This window comes from Chinchilla lanigera, unplaced genomic scaffold (genome assembly GCF_000276665.1).
Source record: "Chinchilla lanigera isolate Chin_1 unplaced genomic scaffold, ChiLan1.0 scaffold00040, whole genome shotgun sequence".
Classification (NCBI taxonomy): domain Eukaryota; kingdom Metazoa; phylum Chordata; class Mammalia; order Rodentia; family Chinchillidae; genus Chinchilla; species Chinchilla lanigera.
The window spans coordinates 15,674,796-15,699,264 of NW_004955441.1; the positions used below are offsets into that span (position 1 = coordinate 15,674,796).

A 24,469-nucleotide genomic window follows, 5' to 3' on the forward strand; every position below is an offset into this window, starting at 1 on the left:
TGGGAAAGATCCGCCTGTGCCTTCTTCAGAGCAAGACCTATGACTTTGAACATGGAATCTCCAGCAAAAGGAGAGGAGACTCCGTGGAACCTTAAAGCACTTGCTGTCTGCTGAATTAATGCTGAATACAAGTGTGTGATTCCAAACAAGGCCTCAGAAGCATCCACACTCAGCCCTGAAGCCTGATGCTGCACATTTGGATATGGGAGGTGCGGGCGGAAAGTATTGTATTTGTTTCACTTTGCTTGGGTGTTTTGTGTCCATAAAGGCCACTGTGGATAGATACCAGAAGCTACTGTCTAGGAAGTGGAGTCCTTTAGGGAAAGATGATGAAGAAGACAGGGAGCCTGGTTACTCGTAACTTAGCTACAGGCTGCTAAACAAGAAGTCGCCTGATGGTCCCTTGCTCTCCAATTCTCCTTTCAGGTAAAGTACATCTTGGCAGTCTGTATGCACATAAGCTTTTCAGTGAGTTAGAGCTTAACTTTCTCTTTCTAAGAGCTGCTCATGAACCTGGAATTATTCCTTGTATTAAAATCAAGGGAGCATAAACCAGGATAAAGTGCTTTGTGCAACTCTGGCCCAATACTACTACTAATGAGTCAGTGAGAAGAAATGGCCCCAAACCCGTATCTGTCCAAGTTCCCAACTTTACTTTTTCATTTTTTTTTTTTTTTTTTTTGGTACCAGGAGTCGAACTCATGACCTCATGCTTGCCAGGCAGGCACTGTGCCACTGAGCTATATCTCCGGCCCAAGTTCCTAACTTTAGAGTTAGGAAAAAGATTAAGGAATGACTTTTCAAAATGTTTTACTACACAGAAGAGTATGGATCTACAAAGGAAATAAAACAATGAAATTTTCTCCCCCTGAGACTTTTTTCTCCATGTGAGCTTAGTTCAATTTAGGTGGAAGGATTGTCTCCCATCCTTCCTGCGTGTACATAGTACTATGTAATCTGATTGGCTCAGCTGTCAATAGGTTTACACTTCTTCTCGAACAGCGGAGTTGCACATATGCCCCAAAGTTTGAGATCTTATTGCTAATTTGCTAGATTTATTGAGTTATTTTTTTATTACACTCTTCAGGAGCAAAAGTAGAAAAAAATCCAATTTCTGATGCAGCTTTAATCTAGTGAATACTGTTGGGAGCTAATAGAAATGCAGTCATAAATTCAAAGGTACAAAAAAAAAAAAACTCCTCGATGAGAGATGGGGCGGAAAAGAAGATTTCTTCATGTCACTTAGACTTATAAAGCTGGCATCCACATTTCCCAGTGATAAAGAACTCAATATATAGGCACACAAATGCACAGTTAGTAGCTGAGCTTGATCTTATGTGCTTTGATTATGAAGTGTCAGAGATCAGGGTGTCCAGGGCAGGTACCTAGTTTTGAGCAGACTTCTACCAGTGGCTATTAATAGTTCCCAGTCTACACTGTTCTCAGTGGTCCTGGCCGAGCAGGCTGTGAGTTGAAAAGATGAGTCATTCTGCTCAGAAGGTTCACAATGTAGATTTCTTGTTTTTGTACTTGTAGTGCCTAGAATTATGCCTGGGAAAAAGGAGGCCCATGGTACATATTTGTTAACTAAGAACGTCTTTGCTTGTCTAATAGACACTGCTGCAGTGGTTTGGCTTGCTGGGTGAATCACCAGAACAAGTAAGTGCATTTTGATGGTTAAGTTTCATGGATCAACTTTACTTGGTTAAGGGGCATTTACCCAGTTGGTGAGTTGTTACTTCTGTGTGTGCCTGGAGGGTGTTTCTGGAACAGATTAGCACTGGAATCAATAGTCTGGATGAGGAAAATCCCAAACCAACATGGGAAGACATCAATTAATCCTGCAGGCCTGGGTAAAACAGAAATGGGAAAGAAGGGCAAATTCTCTTTTTCCCTGACCCGAGTCATCTATCTCTTCCAGCCCTCCCATGTCCAGAGCTGCTGGTTCTTGGGCCTCTGAACTGCAGGACTTACATCTGCTGCTTTGGCCTGGGAAGGAGAGTTACAGCATCCACGTTCCATATTCTGTCTGGACTTGAGCTGAACTACAGCACTACACCTTTTCCAGTTCTCCAGCTTGAGAATGGCATATTGTGAGACTTCTTTCCCTCCATAATTACGCAAGTCAATTCTCATAATAAATCTCCACCAGTGTCTCTCTCTCCTGTTGTTCTGCTTCCCTGGAGAACCCGGACTAATGTAAGTACTATTAAACTTCCCATCTTCTCTAACTGAGCTGGATGAAGTAGAAAGGCTAGAGGATTCTTTCTTTGTTTTCTATATGAATCCCAATGAATTGTAGAATTTTCATAAATTTCATTCCTGAAGTATTTTTTCCCCAGTGAGCTTTTTGAGCCCTGACCCATAATCCACTCACTGAAGTCATGCCTAAAGCCATTTTATAAATTCCTAAATTGACAGAGTGGAGCTGAATCTCAAATGTTCATGCCAGAATATTCAGATGTAAGTGGGGCAGTGAGAAAATACGCTGCACTCGGGCAGTTCTCAGAATGGCCCGTGCTCTCCTCCCACATGACTTGGTATAAGCTCTTCCTGGAACCCTAAGCCCCACTGGCTCCTGATTACTCCACACTCAGCCCAGGATCACATCTTCTGGGAAATCTGAGTGCGTCTGCCCTGGCACAGGTGCTACCTCTTGCGCTGTGAAGTCCTGTGCGTTCACCAACACTCTTACTTGCCTCTCTGCCTCAGGTAGCTGACCTCAGTTACACACACAGTTATCGACTCCATAAAGGCAGATCACACACCTTACCTGTTTCTGCTGTCTCCTTTACTACCGCTAAGTGTGGCAGATATTGCAAATGCAATGCATGTTTTTAAATAAATGGATGAAGCTATTCCAATTATCTAACATGATTTGGCAACTTACAAAAAAACATAGCAAAAGGAGAAGAGGGATGTAAAGGCTATTTCTGGCATCTCTTGGATTGACCTGCTATGTGAAACTTAACTGAAGTCCCGATGCAGGGTGCTGGGCCTGAGCTCTCTGGAAGGGTGTTCTTCCCCTTTCCCCAGACTCTTCTTCTGAGATGAACGGAAGGGATCTGGCCACCATCCTGAGCACAGAGATGGCGGCGATCCTCTCCACATTACCGCATGCACAGAATGTGTGAGAACAGGGATTCTCAAGGTCAGACTCACAGGAAAAGGGACAGCGGCATCAACAGCACCCAGGCGTGCTTTAGCACCTTGAGTACATGGCTGCATTAGGTCTGTGCAACAGAGCTGACCACCCCTGAGGGAGCAGAAGGTGCAGCAAGCCTCTTCGGCTAGAATCCTGTACCAGCCTGAAAAAAATATAGCGCTGTTTCCACAAGCGCATCAATGCCTGCTGAAGCTCTCGTGTCAGCTGTGCCCAGTGCCCGTGATCAGCTGTGTGAGCGTGAGTGGGTGAGCATTGCTAAGATGTACACAGGTGTGACTGGAAAGCTCAGTGAGTGTGTAAACTTTTAAAAACTTATTACAGTAAAAGATGCATTGTTTTTAATCTCTCTCAAAATATCTCCTTCCTTTGAAAACACCATCCCATTGCTCTTGCCATTTTCTGAAGCAGTCTAGAAGTTGTCTTTCTTTCATGAGTGTCTTTAGTTGCCCTGTTGTGGCTGCTTCCATGCCCTTAAGCAACCTAAAATATTTATCTTTCATGGTCATCTTGACCATAGGAAGAGCCAGAAGTCTCCTATAGTCTTGTACTCGTAATAACATGTTTTAATTTAAACATGTTTTGATTTGATCACATTTTGTAGGACTTAGTTTCCTCTCTCTTGGGGCCCAGAGCTTACAATATGACTATACACAGAGAACAGTTCAAAGCCATAAACGCTGACATATTTACTGAAAGGTGAATAAAGTCATGTGTCATATAAATGTATGCTCAGTAAATCACCGAGCAGTCCAGACAAGAAAGGTCAGCAGTGACTAGAATTACCAGAAGCTGAGAAGTGAGCCCATTCCCTTCTCAGATCCCAAGGTTCTCACCCCACCCTGCCTTACCATCTCTCCTACGTGCTCCATAGAAATCTGGCTCTTAGCTGCTTTTCCTCCCCGTGCCTGACATATTTTGGAGAGATTTCAAGGCCTGTGTGGGTAAATTTCTCGAAGTTCTTTACTCTCAGTTTCTTAATTACTCAGTCTTAGTGATGCTCATAGCTACCTTTCAGAACCCCCTACCCAGATCTGTCTAGATCCTGATGTCACAGGACAAATTATTCATACTCAAAAATCTTAAATCCAGGCTCCACAGTCACAGATGGAGAGAGAAGACATCAACAAATTTCCAGATACCAAGTGGAGGAGGAACTGGCAAAGAGCAGTGATATAAGGGGAAAACCCAAAGGGTGTGATGGGAGGGACAAATGTTTTAGTTGGGTCAGTTTTCTCAGGTCTACTGAGAAGTTCAGACAATGACAGGGAGAAAGATAGCTGCTGAATTTGGCAGTACTGATATATTGATAACCTGTGAAGCATAAGTTAGAGCCTGCCCACAGCATCTGACTCTCTAGGACTCAGAGTAAAAGTCCCAGAAGGTGCGGGTGGAGGGGAAAGAACAGCAGAAAGCAAGCTAGTGTATACATCACAGTGGGACTGTGGGGCAGAGGACAACTCCTACTAGGGAGCAGATCCTGGGAGGTAGTATTCAAGTCTTTGACCAGTACTCTAATAATATCAGGGAGAAATTAAGTAGCCTAAGGGGCTCTGGAGAACCAAAACAAATATCAGCTGGTTGGGTGTCTTAGTTACTTTTCTTACTGAGACAAAATACTCAATGCCCAAAGTCGCAGAGAGAAAAGTTTACTTCAGCTCACAGTTTGCAGAGGTTTCAGTCCATAATCGGCTGGCTCCAAGGCAGGGTGGCACAGCAGAGGGGCATCGCAGAGGAGAAACATTTTGTGGCAGGCAGAAGGCAAGAAAAGGAGCAGCAGCAAGTGAGCTGCAAGTGATAAGCCTCTTTCTGTTCCTTATATTGTATCCAGGCTGCCCACCCTAAGCATGGGTAGCATTCAAACCCTTGATCCCAGCAACTGTAATACTAGCGTTGTACCATGAATCAACCCTGGTGGCACACCCTTGATCCCAGCAGCACAAACCCTAGATCTAGCCACCTATGAAAAGCCCCATCTACGACAGCATGAGGCTATGGGGTGACATCTAGACACATTCATAACAGTAGAACAATCACATAGCACCATATGCTGCTTATTGCTCATTAAATTAAAGGACTTGAAAGTTGGATTAGGAAAAAAATTTCAGAGGTAGAAAAGAATGTATATAAAGGAAGAGAAAAGACTTGATGAGGAATTTAATGGATAAAACTAGCTTCTGAAAGAATTTTGTCACAAGGCAGAGCAAATCAGTAGACTGTATGTAATCTTCTTAGCTGACCACAACCTACCTATGTTCAGACTTTCAGTGTTATGTAAAGAGATGAGAGAGATTTGCTAAAGCTTTCTAAGTAGAGCAGGGAACAACATACACTCTACTGAATTGCAATTAGATCCTCAAGTGTACTATTGCTTTGGACCAACTAAGAAATGCTCTGGCCTGAATGTACTCATAAGCAAATTGAGGAGTAATCTTCCCGATAAGTCAGAGGTAACCATTTGCAATCCCCTGTTTTCACTGCCCTGTCTAAACAACAGTAGTTATCAAACTGGCCAAACCCAGAACAAACAATGTTTCTGATGAAGCACACATAAATTGCTATGAGCTGTGGGCCCAGCAGAAGGAAGCTGGAAATAGCACTATCCAGAAAAGAGGTGCTGCTGAGACTCCATCTTTAGCTTCATGCATTATGCCTTTGTTTTAAAAGAGGCAGAAATCTAAGGAAGGAACTGGAGCAAATTGCTCTGGGCTGGTGACAAATCCTGTGGGCTGGTTCATGGCAAGGAGGAGCTGCTATCTCATTGTCAGCTCTCTCCTCTCTTTTCTGTCATGTTAGGACAATTCCGATATCTTTTAAAAAATGTATGCAATTCTTTACTCAAACACAAACTAGGAACCTACTATGTGCTACATATAGACAAATATATTTGGATGACGAGGTCTCTGCCTATGAGGAACTCACAGTGCAGCAAAAAGGACAGATATTTACATCAGAAAGCAGGTGGTGAAACATCTATAGGGAATATTCCATTTGGTTTGTGTTAGGCGGTGTAGATGACTGACTCTACCCCCAGGAGTGGGCTTTGGGTAAGCAAGTACTACACCATCCTTACCCACCATTCACCTCAACCACAAGGTAACAAGCAGTAGAATGGAGTTTAGGAAGGGACACCTCATTCCATAGTGGAGGATTATCAGCCTCAATGGCTGGTGGCTGAGGGAAACACCCAAGAGTGGACCTGTGTGCCAGTCCATCTTAATAGCCAACCTGGCTGGATTAAGAGACTCTTGGAGAAGGCTCTTTTAAATGGGCTGTTTTACATCTAATGCTGTGAATGTGCCATTTGCAACCCTGCAAGAATCTTTAGACCGAGGTAGCTACCTACCCTTGGTCATATGTAACCTACCGGAAGGCTATTAGCTTTATTTCACAAATAAGTAAACCGAGGCTCTGAGATGTCAAATACACTGTCAGATTCAGCGCGTCCCAGAATCACCCGGAAGGCTTAAGCACAGACTGCTGATCTCTACCTCCAGAGTTCCTGACTCTCAAAGTCTAGGATGCAGCTGTAGAAGTTTCAAGGGGATACTAACTGCTTCTGAGGGTGGCCTCCTTTGAGAACCACTGCTCTTCTCAGGTTATCTTTTGTTGGCCTCATGAATCAACTTAAGTGCGGTATTAATGAGATAAATAAATAAATAAACAAAGGAACATCAAAGTCAAACCACACAATTAAACAAATGCACTCAGTAGATGTCTACAAACTATTTCATCAAACAAAAATAGTGCTAGTAGAGAGAGAAAAGGGCTTAACAAAGGTTGTAGGTTAGTGTTGGTGAATCCACGGCATGTGTGCCTTGGCAGGCATGCAGAGGCTTCTCTGTCTGCATGCAAACCAACATGCCCCGGCATGCAAACATCAGATGATGACTGTTTTCTAAACTAAAACCTCAGTATTTAGGTTTAATTGCAGTGTTGGAACATTGGGATAAATAAGTGGGTTTTGGGTTGCGGTTTCAGCACTCAGTCTCTAAAAGTTTCACTATCACTGTAGTATTCTCAGCAAATATAGAACGTTGGTCAATTTTATCTGCTTTGACCAACATTTGTCAATTTTTCCAATTTTAGGTTTTCTTTAATCCAGATTTACATCTATACTTGCACATTTTACATATGGAAATATGGTCATTTGAAGTGTTATTTTCTGTGTCTTTGGTAATTTTAACTTTTGGTAATATCTACGCAATCCTTAGTAAGTTTAAGTGTTCAACAAGAGTTCCTCTGTAACACTCACACACACACACACACACACTCTCACACATACACTCGCACACACTCTGTCTCACACACACACTCACATCAGTACATTATGGATCTTACTGAAATTAAAATGATTGTGTAGCATACAATTTACAAATATGATAACATAAAACAGCACCTTTTATAGTAAAGTTTATAAAGTCAATTGATTAGCATAGAATGTTTTTGGTGAATTTTTTTGTCTATAGACAACCTATGGTTGTAATTGATGAGCAAAGGTGTTTGCAACATGAATATTCACATCACATCGCTCCAGTGTTCCAAATAAATTGCAATTTAGCAAATACTGGAATATATTGTCTTTCCTACTAGTAGGCAGAGATCTGTCCATAGACATACGGACATACCACTAGATTTCATTCATCATTCACTAAGACTTACCCATTGCTTTGCATATGGGAATGGAGAAAGTATTAGTTGAATGAACAAACTTCAAACTTGAATAAAAAGAATGCAAATGACCACAGACAAAATGTAAGTTCTGATTGCCCTTCTGTTCAGCTTGCTTTTAGAAGTACTCACTTAGACACTAGGTCACATCGCAAAGTGAGGCCAAAGACCAGTCTAAACAGCAATGGACAAAGACTGTTGCAAAGCATGCCCCTGATTCTTCCTTAATTTACTGCTCAAGTATGAGAAAATAACAGTAAACATTTAGGTATGATCCATGGGACCTATTATTACCCTCGAGGTCTCCCCCACTGCATAGCCAGAAGTCTGAAATGTTTGTAGAGCCTTTTTCCTTTCATTTTCCTCCAGAGCTGCCAGGAGAAATGCTCAGCAGAAAAGGCTGAGAAACTGCAGGCATAGTGAACCTGAGTCTTGGTTAGTCAAGCAAGATGATAGGAAGATGAATCTTCATTACCAATTACAGGCCACCTGCTGTGCTCTGAAAAATGATCAAATCTGTTACCGCCCACAAACCAGTCACAGAGGCTCCTCCTCTTCCCACCTATAAGACAGCTGCTGTCTGACATCCAGACACAACCTCCCACCCCATGCCAAGACTCATGGTTTACAAAGAGGAGGATTGCTGCATGAGTTGTGTACAGGAGCAAAGGGGAACCGAGACACAGCAACAAGAAAAGAAAACACTGGGACAGAGTGAATGGGGAAAAAATTTTGGAGCAGCTATTAAATAATTCAGACAATTACCCAGAGGAAAACAGGCACTGATTGGGAGTGGAGAACATGAATAGATCAAGGCATATAACTGAAGGAAAAAATGGAGTGTGAAGAAGGAGATGAGAGAGCTCACCCCAGGAAAAAAAGTAGGAAGCATTCCTAGTCTTGGAAGGAATGTTAATAACCAGATATTGAACAGAAAAAAAAAGCTCCTAATTTCCTGCAACCTTATAAAGAAGCGCTCAGCAGTGGCTCCTCATGATTTTCAGACTTTGCAATGCCTTCAGAAAGCAGATTTCCCTGGCCCAATTCAGGCGCTGCTGAGGAGTTAAGTCATGTGCTTATAGGGCAAACAGGAGCTTTCACAGGCACGTACCTCTGGCTCAGGATAGAAAGACAGGAGTTTAGACTTCTTTCTTTCTAGACTTGAGACACCACACATTAATAATAGGTTATAAGAATATGAAGTTTACCCAAGATCTTAACAGTTTAAGCCATGGGGGTGCTACACTCACAAGTGGATTAACTCACTGATGTTCACACCACATACCAGTGATTCATCCACTGCTGTGCTGTGAGGAAGTGGGACCCAGTGAGAGGATGGGGATCCCCAAGGTCATGCCTGTGGAGAGTTTATCTCTTACAAGCGCTCTTTCCCTGTGCTCTGCTTCCCCACCTCCACGAACTGAACAGCTTTGCACCACCGTGCCATTCCAGTAAGATGTGTCTTCCTTGAATCCAGACACCTGTGGATTAAACGCTCTGAAATTACAAGACAAAGGAAACTATCTCCTCCTTTCAGTTCTAAGGGTCAGGTATTTTTATCCCAGCAATAGAAAATCTCAATTGAAGGAATATTTATCCAATATTCAAAACCTTTGTCTGATTCAACAAAAAATTTCACTATCATTGATGAACAAAATTCTGATATACATTTTCATGCTTTATTGTCATCTATATCCTTAACCCAAAGGGAACTTCCAGCCGCTTTGCCGCTGAGCTAAATCCCCAGCCCCTATTACCTTGCTTTGTAAAAGGCAAAAGATTTATACGATCTAAAGAGAAGCCAGAGTGTATTATTATCTTGTTTTGAAATTCTGTATTATTGGTTTTTGTTTTTTTTCCCTCTAACAACAACAACCTACACCTCTAAAACCCTCAATTTTCCAGCCTGGCTTTGACTCCACTGATGCCAGTTTAATTTGGTTCTAGAACACCCCTCAGTCCCGCCTCCTTGAAGCTCATCAAGTTTCAGTAACATTTCTCGGCTCATGTTGTTACTGCTTGGATCAGCAAGTGTAAAATAAATGAATGCTGCATTTCACAGAGAGGCACATGATTAACCATTAGGTAAAATATCACAACTCTGGTCACTGTTCCAGAGGGTATTCTGATCGGCTTTAAGTTTCTGAAACAAATTTCATGCATGGAGACTTTAGTCAGTTCACTAGCATTACAATTTTCCTTAATGATTAACTTGTAACTTCCATTTGTGTCATCAAAATATATCCACCCCAGAAAATGTCAGTGGTAACTTTCCACACAGTTTATGCTTGGGACTGTCCTTAAAATCCTGTCACTAAAGGAGAAACATCTTAGTTTGAGAGCATTATGTCTCAAATTTGAAGCTTTTTTTAAGGCTGGGAATATCATGTTTTTCTGTAACTCATGAATAAATAACTGAGGCCTACATGGAAGAATTTTCCAAACCATTTTAAAGACACATAAAATTATCTGTACACTGACCACATCCTGCTGAGGTTAGAGTTAATTCTAATGGCTAAAAGTGGAGTTCTGAACAGCATTTGCACAGGTATGGCTGTCCACAGCACATTTAAGTTATGTAAAGATTGGTCCCCTGGTTAAAATACCTCTATATCGTCTCTCCAAATGCTCCTCGACATGATGCAGCTGGGTACTGGAGCCAGCACTCCTAAGCTGGCAGTTCTGCAGTGAAACATTTAAAGCCATATTCCCCGGTCCGCACCACTTCCCCTGAATGCCATGGCACTAATCTGTGCTTTTCTTCCTTTGATTATGCTTGTGGTTTTCGATTCAAGCTTTAAAAAAAAAATCAGTCTATTATTACAAAAGCTTTTCTACACTATCATTCCAGACCGAGACACGACTATTATTTATATCATTAACTGTTTGTTGGTGCCGCAGTCTCTTTGAGGGTCTTTTCTTTTTCCTGTTCCACATTTTATGCAATGTTAAAGGTTATCCCTCATCTTACAGTCTAATGTGTATGGCAAAAGCCCAAGATCTCAAAGGCAGTGCTGTGATTTTCATGAGCATAATACTTACACTGTTTACAGAGTGCAGCGGAGATGAGCTTGCTTACCACCACGCACAGGCTGAGAAAATTAGGACAAGCGCATGCCTAATCATTTCCCAGAGAAATAGAAATACTACCTGTTCAAACATTCTTCCTCAAAGGACATGCTGAATGTGAACAATACAGGAATCCAATTACCATGTGAAACCTGAGCTACACATTCCCTACCTCTCTCAAAGTGCTACTCCTGGGATCTTCCCTCCCTGACTTCCTCTTGGCCTCCCTTCCTTCCCTTCTTCCTTATTTTTTGTTCTATCAGTGTAAGTGAATTCCCTACTGGCTGTTCAGTAAGCTTTTCATAGGAGAGAACCACTTGCTATGAAATGCTATGCATAACAGTCCTTCTGGGGCTCAAAGCTAAAGTTTTGTTAGTGGGGAGTAAATATAATATAGGGTAATAGTCAGATGTTGGATCTTTTTCTTCTTCTTTTATAAAAATAATGCATGGACCACCATAAAGGTACAAAATATTGAATACTTATTTTAAATTTGTCAAATTTTTCCAACCGCTGTGACCACCAACCCTGTAATTTCTCACAAATATTATTGCAATAACTTTCTAATTGATCTTTTTATCCTATTCTTTCCTGTTCTATAATCCCCTCCACGGCTTCGAGGATGAGGCACATGAACACGACCAGATCATACCAGAACTTGTGCACTTAGAACAGCACCCGAACCCTTCTCACGGTTCTCAGAGCCCTCCCTGACCCGGTGCCCACGGACTTCTCCCCTCGCACGTCCCCTCTTTCAACTTTATATCTCAGCTACCATGACCTCTCCGTGTTTTTCTTCTCTGTGTGCTAAGTTGTGTCCCATGCTAGAATCTTTCCACACGGCCTTCCTCCACCCAGGACACTTGCTTCTGCTTGATGTTTACGTGGCTGGGTTATTCTTGTCACTCAAATTCCAGAATAAATGTCACCTGTCACAGGGGCCCTTCCTTCACCCTGCAGGGATTAGCCACCTGTTTCGTCTTTATCGTCTACTTTCATTCTCAGCGTAGTTCCACTCATGAGTTTATTGTTCTTGATTATTTGCTGTTGATGTTGTTGCTTATAGGATTGCTTTCTCTCTTACCAGAATGCAATTTGATGACGAAAGGTAAATTTTCTTTCTTCCTCAATATCACATTCTCAGTGCTTACAACGCTGGTGGCACACACGGACGTAATAAATATTTGGAAAATGAATGAACAAATGCAAGAAATGTGATTATACTAAATGCAAAGAGGAACCTGTTGTTGACGTGTCACATGCCCTCAGTCTCTTCTTACGCAGCTTCAATCCCACCCCCAGCATAACCCCTCCCTGCATGTCTCGCAGCTTGGCTTGTCTCTCCTTTTGGCCATTATCCTCCAGTGAAGCTGCAGTGCTGGGTAAATTCACCGCTCTGACTGCTCTTGCCAGGCAGCTGAATATGAGTAGAGAGCAACATATAATCAGGCCAGCTGGTTCCACCTTAAATGCATGATCCAAAGGTGTATATTGGACCTTGATATAGCGTTGCAATTTTGCTGCCACATTTAACCCATTCCGAGACTCATAACTTTTCACACTTTAACTTCTTTGAAATCTCTGTCCAAGTTAGGGTTAGTGACAACCTCCGTCATCAAGATGGCGGCTGTGACAGTAGAACTTGGTTGCCTTTCTGGGATATGGGCCACCTGAAAGGCAACTGCTCTACACCGCTGGAGATCATCTGAAGAAAGTTTGTGAGTCCCACGTCTGGTTTGAAAACCTTCCATGAAAACTTTCTGGTGGAAAACCAGCCGCACCAAACTTGCAGAAAGGGTGTCTGTATCCACACTCTCCGGGCCTCTCCTCTCATGTGGAGATCTTAACAAAGTAGTCTGAATAAGTAACATATTCACAGAGTTCAAAAATCAAAATAAAGCGTGCAGCGAGGAGCTTCATGTCCATTTTTATCCCATCATTCAGGCCGTTTCACCCGCCCCCAATAGGTAAACTCATTTTAGGAAATTTCTTATGTATCTTCCAAGTGATTCTTTATGTAGGTTGAACCAAAATAATCATGCTTCCTTATTTTAAATCTTTCTGACCTAAAAGGCATCACAAAGGGCAAAATTTTTTCACTTCACTTTTTTCATATAATAATAAATACTAAACGTCATGTTATTAATACATAGAGTATCCTTAAATCATGTCTGTAGCTCCTTAGATTCCACTGCATAGATAGTCCTCGGTTTGTTTAGCCGGCCCTTATTTGTAACCACTTGAGTTATTTTTAATCAGTTGTTGTTAAAAATGCTACAATCACTTTATGCACACATAATTTCATACAGATATAAATGTGTAAGAGAAATTCTGCCAAATGAAGTACTGGTAAGAGGGTAAATGTGTATTGTGGGTTGCATAACTCCCCTAGAAAGATGGTCAAATCCTAACTTTTGGAACCCCTAAATGTGATCTTATTTGGAAAGAGGGTCTTTGGAAATGTAATCAAGTAAAGGTGAGGTCACACTAGATTAAGATGGACCCTAATTCAATGACCACTGTCCTCATAAGAGGATCAGTGGGGTAGAGACACACAAAGACCCGCAGGGAAGGATGCAATCTGAAGCCCGAGGGTGAGAGGAGAGCAATGTTTACACATCCAGGAATGACACCAGAAGGCAGCTACAGGCAAGTGAGGATTCCTCCCCAGGGCCTTTTTCGCAACTTAATGTTGGACTTTTGGTCTCTAAAACTATGAGAGAGCACATTCCTGTTGTTTGAAATTATCATGTTTGTGGTATTTAGTTACAGCAAAGGAAGACAAGGCGTTTATAATTTTGACAACTATTTTTGAATTCCTCTCCGTGGTCTCAATACCATGCAAGCATCTTACCAGTGAACACTGCAAAGATTTCTGCCTCCCTGGCTCACAAGCTGTGAGTGTTTGTTAAAATTCTCTACTGCCCATGAGATACATGATAACAAGTCGTGCCTCAGGTAGGTTTTGTATTTTCCTTTTCATGAGCAAGTATTTTGTCTTACATTTCAGGACTGTTAATTTCCTTTTCTATGAACTCTGTATCTTTTGCCATTTTTTGTTTGATTATTGTCATTTTGTTTCAGTTTATAATATTAGAGGAGCCCTCATTTTAACATTATATGTATCTTTTCCAGTTTATTCTTTGTCTTCAGAAATACCAGTTGACTAAACTTTTTATTTTCATTAATTTATTATCCTTTCATATGGTTTCTGGAATTTGAGTCATAGAAATGACTTGGGGGGTTTATAAGAGAACTGCACCCATGCCTTTTTTAGAACTTTTCTCGTTCATCATCAAGAAGTTCACTGGAAATCTTAAAAGGATGAAGTTGGATCTAACTTTATCTTTTTCCAGATGGTACATAGTTTATTTTGACACCATTTATTCTTGAAATGTTACCTTTCTGATATAGTGAATTCTCATGTATATATTTGGATCTATTTCTGGAAATTCTATTCTGTTACATTGGCCTGTCTTTGTACTCATGTGCCAATAGAAACCTGTCTGCATTTTGGAAGTTCTGTAATACGTCTCAATATGCAGGCAGGCCAGTCAGTTTCATCCCACTTTGTCTGATGAATTCATGCCAATTAAGCCTCTGTCCCCATCATTTTATGTAAACTGCTTTAATACAGATTTCCATCGAACATTTTTGCTGAGAAAAACAGTTTGTTCTCAGCCCTCACCTAACTAGACAGACTAGCAACATTTGGTGTGGCTGAATGGTCCCTTTATAAGATCCTTTCCTAAGACATACCCTTCTCTTGGTGGTCATCCCACCCTGCTGGTTGATCTCATGCAAACTTGTTCATGCTTTCTCAGTTCCCTGGGCTGCGCATGCCCTCCATGGACCACTGCTTAGTCTTGTGATGCCTTTCCCATCCTCACCAAACTCATTTTCCGGATTATCTCCTACAGGAGCAGGACTTTAAACACCACCCCTACCCTAGTAACTGACACTTCATGCCTCTAAGCAGGTCCTGTCTCATGAATTCCAGACTCACATACACAATTGTTTATCAACATTTTAACTTATAGTGAAAAAAATTATTATCTTCAAAACTGTATTATCCATTTCCTTCTGCCAATTCTGGCTTTCCTCTCAGCTGAGAAAACCAAAATTGTGGAAAAATGTTTAACTCCTCTTTCTATTTCATGCCTCACATCTATTCTATGAGTGAATTTTTTCAGCTCTAACTTCAAAATATTTCCAGAACCCAAACAATTCTGCACATCTCCACGGCTATGCTCTGATCCATGGTCATCTTTTGCTAGGATTATACAAATACCCGCCTTCCTGTTCTCCCTGCTTACTTTTGTAGTCTGTTCTTCCCACACCAGCTAGATGGACACTGTATAACACACAAATCAGATTATATCATTCCTCTGCTTAAGATTTTCCACAGGAGGTGGGTTCCAAGGTGTAGTGGTTAGCACTTTGGACTCTGAATCCAGATTTTCCACAGGAATATCCCACCTCAAAAGCAAAGTGAAGTCCTATTTTTATCATGATACAGAGGCCCTAAATAATGTGATTTCCATGAAGACCTCAACTCCTACCACACTTAGACATTCTCCTCCAGTGTCATCTCTTCCTTGCTGCCCCTCAGACTTGCGGGCATTTTCCTACCACTGAGCTTTGCCATTTTCTACTTTCTGGCATGCTATATCATTAAATTTTCACAGCTCCACAAAGTGAAGATTACCGTTCGATTTTGTCGATGAGAAAGTGAAGCCTAGAGAGTATTAGTGTTGTCTCAAAACCCCTCAGTTCTATAAAGGTTTGCAACTGGCACAATAATTAAGAAGTGACACCAGGTCTCTAACCCAGTGTACTTTGTTAGCTCATTCTTCAACCTCTTTATCTTGGCAAGGTTTTAGTTTATACTTCCACCTTTTTTGCCCTGTCATCTGGAGGACCTCTCTGTGTGACATGAGGGCCTGAGTGGTTTTATCCACAAAAGGGATTTCAATCAGGGAATCCCAAAGTTTCTGCTGGGGCAGAGACTCCCATAGTGCTCAAAAAGAAGATGCCATATTTGTCATTTTGGTGTAATAAAGAGGACATAGCAAATACTGGGTAGGTAGCAGTGCAGAGGGAAACTTACTACTGTAGAAGTGGAGAGGTCCTAAGGGCTAATTTTGTGCTATCCAGAATTACTTTCTATGTGTGTCCCTTTTGACTCTATGTGACTTCTGTGACATGTTTATGTGTGAATAAGCTACCTCGCCTTTGCATGGACTCCTCTCATCACCTGCATAGTCAGACCAAGTAGAAAAACTTGCTCACGTACAAACTTAATTGTTCAAAGGCCCACTGTTATTTTTCCTGATACTTCAAAGTTTTATCCAGCTACCTGTCTTCCTGGTACAGCTCACGGCCAGGACAAAAGTTATTACCCCAAAGACAGTGCTATAGCTACAATGCATTGTTCCAGTTTTGAATCAATTCCAGTGTCAGAGAGACATTACATTTGTTCCCATCTCTAAAATGATCAGTACCATTGCACTGACATTCCAGCCTCCTACTCATATGAGGCAACTGTTTCTCAGTTTCTCTGTGGTTTTTCTGGTGGCCACGATAGCACCTGCCTGGGTTTAGAGATGCTCTTGCATTTCCTTGTGATGCCATCTGCTTAGCCCACAGCTGCCCTTCTCTCCTGTAACTCAACACATGTGGTTGAATCTCTAGTCCTCCATTTTTAGTTGGCTCCAGTCCTATTAACACTATCACTCTTTACCTTACTTACTAGTTACAGATTATTTTTCTTTCTGGAAACCTGGATAATTTTAGCAGAGACTGGGATAAAAAGTAATGTGATAGAGGATAGCTTATCACCACTCCATGCTTCCATGGTATAAAGGAAACATTCAACTTTGGAGATTGTATTGGTCAATTTCTCCATTTCTGGGACAAAATGCTTGACATACGCAGGAGGAAATTCCTTACAGGAGGAAATAGCATTTTGGGCTCACAGTTTCAGAGGCCACAGTGCATGGTCACTGACTCCAAGGGAGGACCATCATGGCAGAGTTGCGTGGTGGAGCTCACTGTTTGGTGGCTGGGAGGGAGAGCCCAGGGGAAGACTGCCAGCAAGAACACAGCCTCCAATGGCCCCCACCTCCTCCCTCTGGGCCCCACCTCTTAGCAGCACATTTGGTGATGAGCCTCAGTGGATGAAGCCATTAGTGCATGTGTTGCTCCTACGACCCAGCCATCTCTCCAGCAGTCTCCATTCAAGTTGACAGTTAAGATTAGCTAGCCCATGAGCACATGAGAATTGCTCCATTTTTATTTCCTTTCAATCAGATAAAGCCTGACTCAAAGCCTCATTCCACGTAGATGGAAAGACATTAACATTTATTTTCACTGAAAATGTCTCCCCACCCTGAAACATGCAAAATTTTACAATTAAAGATTTTGCATTCTCCCAGCAGTAGGTTGGTCCAGTCTTCCAACATCTGTATGGCTGTGAGATAGCACAGGTCAAAGGGTGGCATTCCCATATCCATGATACTAAAGGAAATCATAGAGATGAGTAATTCTTCAATGAAACTAAACTAAACTAGTTTTATTCTTTAGTAAAATTAAACTAAACTAACTAAATAAATAAAGTGGTAAGAAAATAAGTAAATCCAGGTGGCCTTTGCTACACCACTGTGATCTGCGATCACCAGTCCCCTTTGAAGAGTTCTTATATCTATGTTTTCTCTGGCAGCTGCAGTGGTAAAGGGCACTGTAACACAGGGTCTGGAGCTTCTTGTGCTTTACCTGTTAACTAATAGCTAATAACTATTAAGTAACCACTCAGTCAGTATTCGCATTGGGTTAGTAGTTACAGGCCAATATTTCCCACATTTTGGAGATACGGAAATGTTCATAAACTGGGATGAAGTCACACAGCAAGTAAGTAGCAAAGCTACAATTTGAGCCCAGATGCTGTGGCTCCAGAGTCTGTGCTCTAAGCACACGCCACTCTTTCACAGAAACCTGCACAGTCCGGGGTCTTATGACTTCGATCTCCAATGGCAGTACTGAGGCGGCTTGTGGTTCTCTTTGTGTGCGAGCACTCAATCAGGAGAAAAAGAGCGGAGTCCGGGCCCTTTTCCTCACTGATGCTTCTGACACACAGCCCTCGTTCTTCTGTTCCTCATGATCCCTGCTGTGATAGACTGGATGCTTATGTCCCCTCAAGTACTGTATATTTAAACTTCACTCCCAGTATGGTGACATTTGAAAGTGGGCACTTGGATAGGTCATGAGGGTGGACTGCTGGCCCTGTAAACAATCCCAGCCCACTCACCTACCCTTCTGCCATGTGAGATATATCAGAAAGAGGGTTGTCTCTCATCAAGGAGCAAGCCTGCATCAGACATGAAATCTGCAGGACCTTTGACCTTTGACTCTGGAGTTCCCAGTCTCTAGGGCTCTGAGGAGCAAATTTTTGTGGTTTATAAACCACTTAGCTCATGGTAGTTTGTTATAGCAGCCAAGATGAACCTTAGTTTCTCTTGTTTTTTTTTCTGTTTGTTTTTTTGTTTTGCTTTTTTTTTTGTCTCATGAGATAGAGTCTTGCTATATAGTGAAGGCCGACCTTAAACTCAGTATGTAACCCAAGCTGGCCTCAGATTCATGGCAATTCTCCTGCCTCAGCCTCCCAAGTGCTGGGATTACAGGCATGCACCACTACGCCTGGCTTCTCTTGGTTCTTTTTTGAAGAAGGCAGACTCTCCTGAGAGGATAAAAGCACACCTGATTGCCTTTGTGAGTTTCCTGGCTGTTCCGCATGAGAGAAGAGAAGCACCAGTGACTAGGTGTCTTGGTTACTTTTCTCTCGTTACTGAGACAAAATAGCCAACACTCAAAATTAAGGAAGGAAAGGTTTATTTAGCTCACAGTGTGTGGAGGTTTCAGTCTATAATCAGCTGGCTCCAGGGCAGGGTGGCATGGCACAGGGGCAACTGGTGAAGGGGGCAGATGACAGCAGAAGCAGCAAGAGCAAAAAGGCAGGGAAGCAAGCCTCTTTTCCCTCATTATGTTGTATGCCAGCTATCAGCCCATGCCCACACCATCTCCACGCCCTCCTCTCGCACAGGCTCAGGATGAACACAGAGTAAGCACTCTGGCCCCCCCACAGTCACTCAGTTACCCTTCTAAACTTCTCAAGTTGACACAATGAGCAGCACCCCAGAGGGGTAAGGGCGTGTCCTTTTCACCCCAGGGTGTGCAACTGCTGAGTCATTTAGTTAAGCCTCTAGATTCCTCAAGTTGACACAGTGTATCAACCATGACATTGGGTATATGAGAAGAAGTGCCCGATGTGCCTCCATGTGCTCTGCCATGACACCATTTCTCAGCATATACAATCAGTGGATTCCAATGCAATGTGGACACATATCTAAAGAGACAGAGAGACATAGTTGTTTGTGGAGGACAGTGAGAAAAAAAATACTGTCTGAAGCCCAAGCTAAAAATAAACTGTTTACAGTACACACACACCCTGCCTCGCTCACAGTGCGGCAACTGAGGGACGAAGGCAGAGTTTAATCATTTCATCCTCAGATGTGAAGGTCTCTGTGGTTTAATATGCACACATCACAGATTTCAAATTTTGCTGCTGAAATTCAGTCTTCAACAAAAACCTAGCTGTCTCTTTGTCTTGAAATGCGTTCTAAAATGTATAATGAAGGTCTATTGAAACCCATAAAGCATCTCGGGAAAATGCTGGCTTAACTTACACAGCCAGTTCTCTTTTTCATAAATTCAATTTGTATTATTTGGTTGAAGAGACTGTTCTCTGAGCCCTGACAGAAGCGGGTGCCGAGGCTGACACTCAGTCCCAGGGTTTCCATGGAAAAATCTGTAGGAAAAAATCATGTAATTGATCTCATTTTTTAGGTTTGTCAGGCTTTGCCTGGCTGCAAGTCCCTGCATGACTTTTCTCTCCAGAGCAGAAAGCCTGACCAGGGGCTGGCCTTCTATAAGCCCTAGGTCCCAGGGAGTCACTTCCTTCTGGATGGAAGCAGTGTGTGGTGCAGGAGGAGGCTTGTACCTTGATGAGTCTGTGCCAGGAGAGTGTGCTCAGTTCCCGTGACCCACACTGTTTGTTTCTGTGATCTCATCCTCACATTGTGCCTTGGTCCTGGTGCTGAACTCCAGCTCCTTATGCTCAAGTCCCTGCCTGCCTACCTGCTTTGCTTTTCAACTCTTCCTAGAACGGAGAACAGTGCTTGTATACATGCTAATCCTCCTCTTTCCCACTCACGGGGTGTCCCAAACTGAGCATTATTAATATTTAGAGCATGATACCTTTGTGTTGTGAGCTCTGTCCTGTGTAGTATAGCTATTTAGTAGCATCTCTGGATGCTACCCACTTTTACTAACCAGCCACCTGCTCTCTGAGACACCATACTCTACACCCACAACATAAAGGAGGAGAGGTTTAATTGAGTTTCAAGAGGTGCAGTCCATGGTTGCCTGGCTCAGTGGCAGGAACATCACAGTGGAAGAGCATGGAAGAGCAAAGATACTTCATCCATAGCGGTGAAGAAGAAAAGCAGAACAGTGCCAGAGAGGAAGAGGCGAGGAGCTTACATGGTACTCGAGGTCCTGCCTCCCTGGCGCACCGAGACACACTTACAAGTGTGCTCCATCAGTCCCTGGGGCAGCTCCCAAATCCAGGCAAGCTGACACTCCACCTTAAATGCCACATGACTAGATGCCAGTAGCATCCTCCCCTCAGTCATGACAGTCAAAAATATATCCAGACATTTCCAGTGTTCTTCAGAGGGCTGGGAAAGCTGCCATTGGTTGAAAACAAGTGTTTTGTCTCCTGGGACCAACACTGCTGTAGCATCCCAAGATGCTTTCTAGCTGCCATCATGAAGTTTCACTGACCTTGGAGATGACCAGCAAACATATATAGTCAGTTTCAAAGGGGAGACAGCATTGTCATTTAACATTTTCTAGAAAGGCACTAGCAAAGTAGAAAAGAACAGGAGAAATTAATTTAATAACATTTTATTTTACCCAATGTGTCCAGATTATTATTCTTATTTGTTATGTCTTTGACATCCAGTGTATATTTTACCTTTACAGTACCTCCCAATTTGGACTCTCCATTTTTCATGTGATTGATAAGTTGTGTGTGGCCAGTGGTTTCATATGGAGTGGACAGTCTGGTCTAGATGGTTTTTTTTTTTTTTTTTTTTTTTTGTCTTTTTGTGTCAGGGTCTTGCTATGCAGTTCAGGCTTGAGCTCACTTTGTACCCCAGGCTGGTCTCGAACTTACAACGAGTCTCCTGCCTCAGCCTCCCAAGTGCTAGGATTACAGACATGTGCCACCACTCCCGGCTACTGGTCTAGATTTTTAAGGCACTCTTTCCTCTTCAATTCACTCTGAGAGTCAGAATTTTGCAGTAATATAAGCATAGGCTTCGGTGTCAGGCATACCTAGTTTACTATTTCTGTGTCTCTTTCGAATACTACGAGCTTAAAATGATCTTTTTGAACCTCATTTTGAATATTGGTATTAGGGAAGTAATCATTGCTCTTTGAAGAGTTGTTAGGAGAATCAAGTGCAACAACGTGCACAGGGCCTGGTACAGGGCAGCTGCCTTGTAAGCAGGGTAGCCCTGTTTCCTTTTGTCTGCTAGCATCAGAAGCCTTTATAGTGCAGAAAATTCTAGGATGCAGTTCTCCAGTGCTAACTTCTTGCTTGAAACCACACTCACGTTCCGTTCCTTAGTTTCCATGCTCTGGGCCTCCTCAGGGTGCGCAGGGAAAGAGACTCCCCCGAGGGGCCCCGAGTTTACTCCACTTGGTCCTGTCCAGCCTCCATTAACTAAGACATGGTTAGCTGTGTCTAAGCAAAATGGTAATGTAAAAAGAAGCACTTGGCACTCTCAATTTCTTTTTATCTCGACTAATATTTATCCCACACTTCCTGCAAGTCAAATAACATACAGTAAAAAAAAAAAAAAAAAAAAAGATAGAAAAGGCAGCATTCTTGAATGTATTCTTCCCAGCAAGCAAGGCCACCTAAATATACGACTCCATTAAGGCATAGTATCACTTTGCTTGCAGGCTCTCTTTGCAGAGACACAAGAGTGTCGATATTCTTGTCCACTATTAAGAAGAAAACAAATGGCTACACCCATCTGGCTGAATGAGTGGCTAGCTAATCCATCCACTTTGTGTCCTAAAAGATGGGATGAATGAGAAAATACAAAGTCATTATCCTGAGAAAGACAACCCACATTGTAAGTATGTGTATCGCACTTCCACAAATGTTTAGTTCAGAACTCATACCCAGGGGTATTGAGGTCAACTGCATATGATGGAAAGTTGACAGGTTTTTTATATATACATTTATTTCTTCCTTGTTTTTCTAAATATGCAGGACAGCAGGAGAATTCCTCTTTCCTGTCAGTTCCCTTTCACCTCGTGTGAAAATATACTGTGCAATACAATGTGTTAATTAAAACTCTTTTATATGTCCTGAATTGTCCTTTTATCAAGCTTTAAAGAAGATTATGCTTTTCCTAGATCACCGTGAGGTTTATTGGGAAAAAAGCTATCAAGATTATTTGAGAGACACATTCAAAGTGTCTACTGTGTGTCAGGCACTGGAGACAGCCCGCTGATTAAAGGACATGTTCCCTTCTCAGCGCCCTGGAGGAAACAGCATGCAAATAAATGATCACAAAATGATATGCAACTCGTAGCACGCAGGATTTTGGAAGCACGGAGAAAGGAGCAGTTTTCCTTCATTCATACGTTTGTCAAGCACCAACCATGGGCTACGACAGGGTGGTGAAAAGTGACATTAAAAATAAAAGTAAAAGATCAAAAGAAAGAAAGGCATACACTGTGGGTTTTGTTGTTGTGAAATTGTTCCTTTTTAAAGGAAAGAAATAGTAAAAAAAAAATCTTTTGATCTCCATTGTTCTATCATGTATGTGTTTTTAGATTGTACCTTTACTCACCGCTACTTACTTTTGATTTTGAATGCAGGTGTATACCAAATTAAACCAGGAAAACCTAATGAAAGATTCTGCAGTTTTCCTGAGCATTTGAGCTATTATTGACATTCATTTTCCCTTGCCAAATTAATGAAAAGGGGACAATAATTTTATTTATAATATATGATATAATTTGACGACTAGTTTTCAGTTAAAGGTTACAATAGAATTTAGTGCTATCTCTGTTCTAAATTTAGTTTGTTTCTTCCTGTTGCCCAATTAAAAATATTCTTTAGTATCTTGTAGGGTCTGAGAATATGAAAAAAGAATATATGTAAAACAATTGCAAGTAAAAATGTAGGCTTATGATGAGTTATGTATTTTTAGAAAAGATTTGCATCCTACATAAAAGCTTTCATAGCAAGCTTTTCCTATTTAAGTTTGTTTTTAATTCAGCCTTACAGTAGTCATATAAGGTTGAAACGTTATTATGCTATTATTTTTCTCACTGTACAGATAGGTCAACAGGACACAAAAGATTAAATGACTTGCCTGGTGTTATGTAGAATAACATTACTAGCAGAGCCAGTAATGCAGCCCAGGTTTACCGAATCTCAGTCCTTGAACCCAATCAGAAAATTTCTACTTGGTTTACCTGAAGTATGCTTAATTTTTAATGGATTTCCTTCAACAAATTTCTAACCTTTAGATAGTCTAACATAATTCCTATTTACCTGTCAGTTGAGAAACTTCACCATTTGAGGTAGTCGGTCATTATTGGATATCTGTTAGGTATGGAATGGCCAACTACAAAACAATGCATAAAATTGCTTTCCTCAGGGAACTTATATATAAATATTGATGTATAATGTCACTTCAACATGCAGTAGAATGATTATAATAGTGAGATCGAAAACCCATTAGTTGTCTTAATCAGTGAGAGTACTATTGGTCACAATTAGACACAAACTTTTTCTGTCTTTGAGCATAGTGGTGTGATACTGACAAGAGGATAGAAAAACAGACCAATGAAACAGAATAGAGAACCTAAAAATGTATCTCTGTAACTACAGTGATATGATAGATAGCAAATGCTCACTACACGTCTGGAAGAAAAGGATAGTTTTTTCAATAAATAGTTCCTAGCTATGTAGTTATTCATATGGAAAATGAGGGGCTGGGGATTTAGCTCAGTGGCAAAAGCGCCTGCCTGGCAAGTGCAAGGTCGTGAGTTCGGTTCCTGGTACCGGAGAAAAACCCAAAAAAAAAAAACAACAAAAAACACATATGGAAAATGAATATACTTGACCTCTACATCATTTATTTTACAAAAGAAATTTGGCATAAGCCATATTTCTAAGCATGAAAGGCAAATCTGTAAAGCATCTGGAAGATGACCTAAACACTAGCTTCATGTTCTAGTGGTAAGCAACTATTTTTAAAAACATCAGTGTAGAAACACTGTCTTAGTTTTTTTTTTCTCATTGCTTAGAAAAAAATACCTGAGACCCAGAGTTGAAGGAAGAAAGGTTTATTTAGCTCACAGTTTGCAGAGGTTTCAGCTCACAGTTGGCTGGTTCCAAGGCGGAGGGGCCTCGCA

General features: G+C 41.6%; 1 long non-coding RNA gene across 4 annotated transcripts; it reads left to right on the forward strand.

The window, feature by feature from the left end:
• The first annotated feature begins 1,447 nt into the window (after positions 1-1,447).
• LOC102024285 lies at positions 1,448-22,775 on the forward strand. Of its 4 annotated transcripts, XR_262085.1 has the most exons (5): positions 1,448-1,659; positions 1,922-2,199; positions 13,670-13,861; positions 21,992-22,167; positions 22,454-22,775. It is a non-coding gene; the product is annotated as an uncharacterized LOC102024285 (long non-coding RNA). The 4 variants fall into 4 exon arrangements; XR_262086.1 differs by lacking the exon at positions 21,992-22,167; XR_262087.1 differs by lacking the exon at positions 13,670-13,861.
• Positions 22,776-24,469: the final 1,694 nt, after the last annotated feature.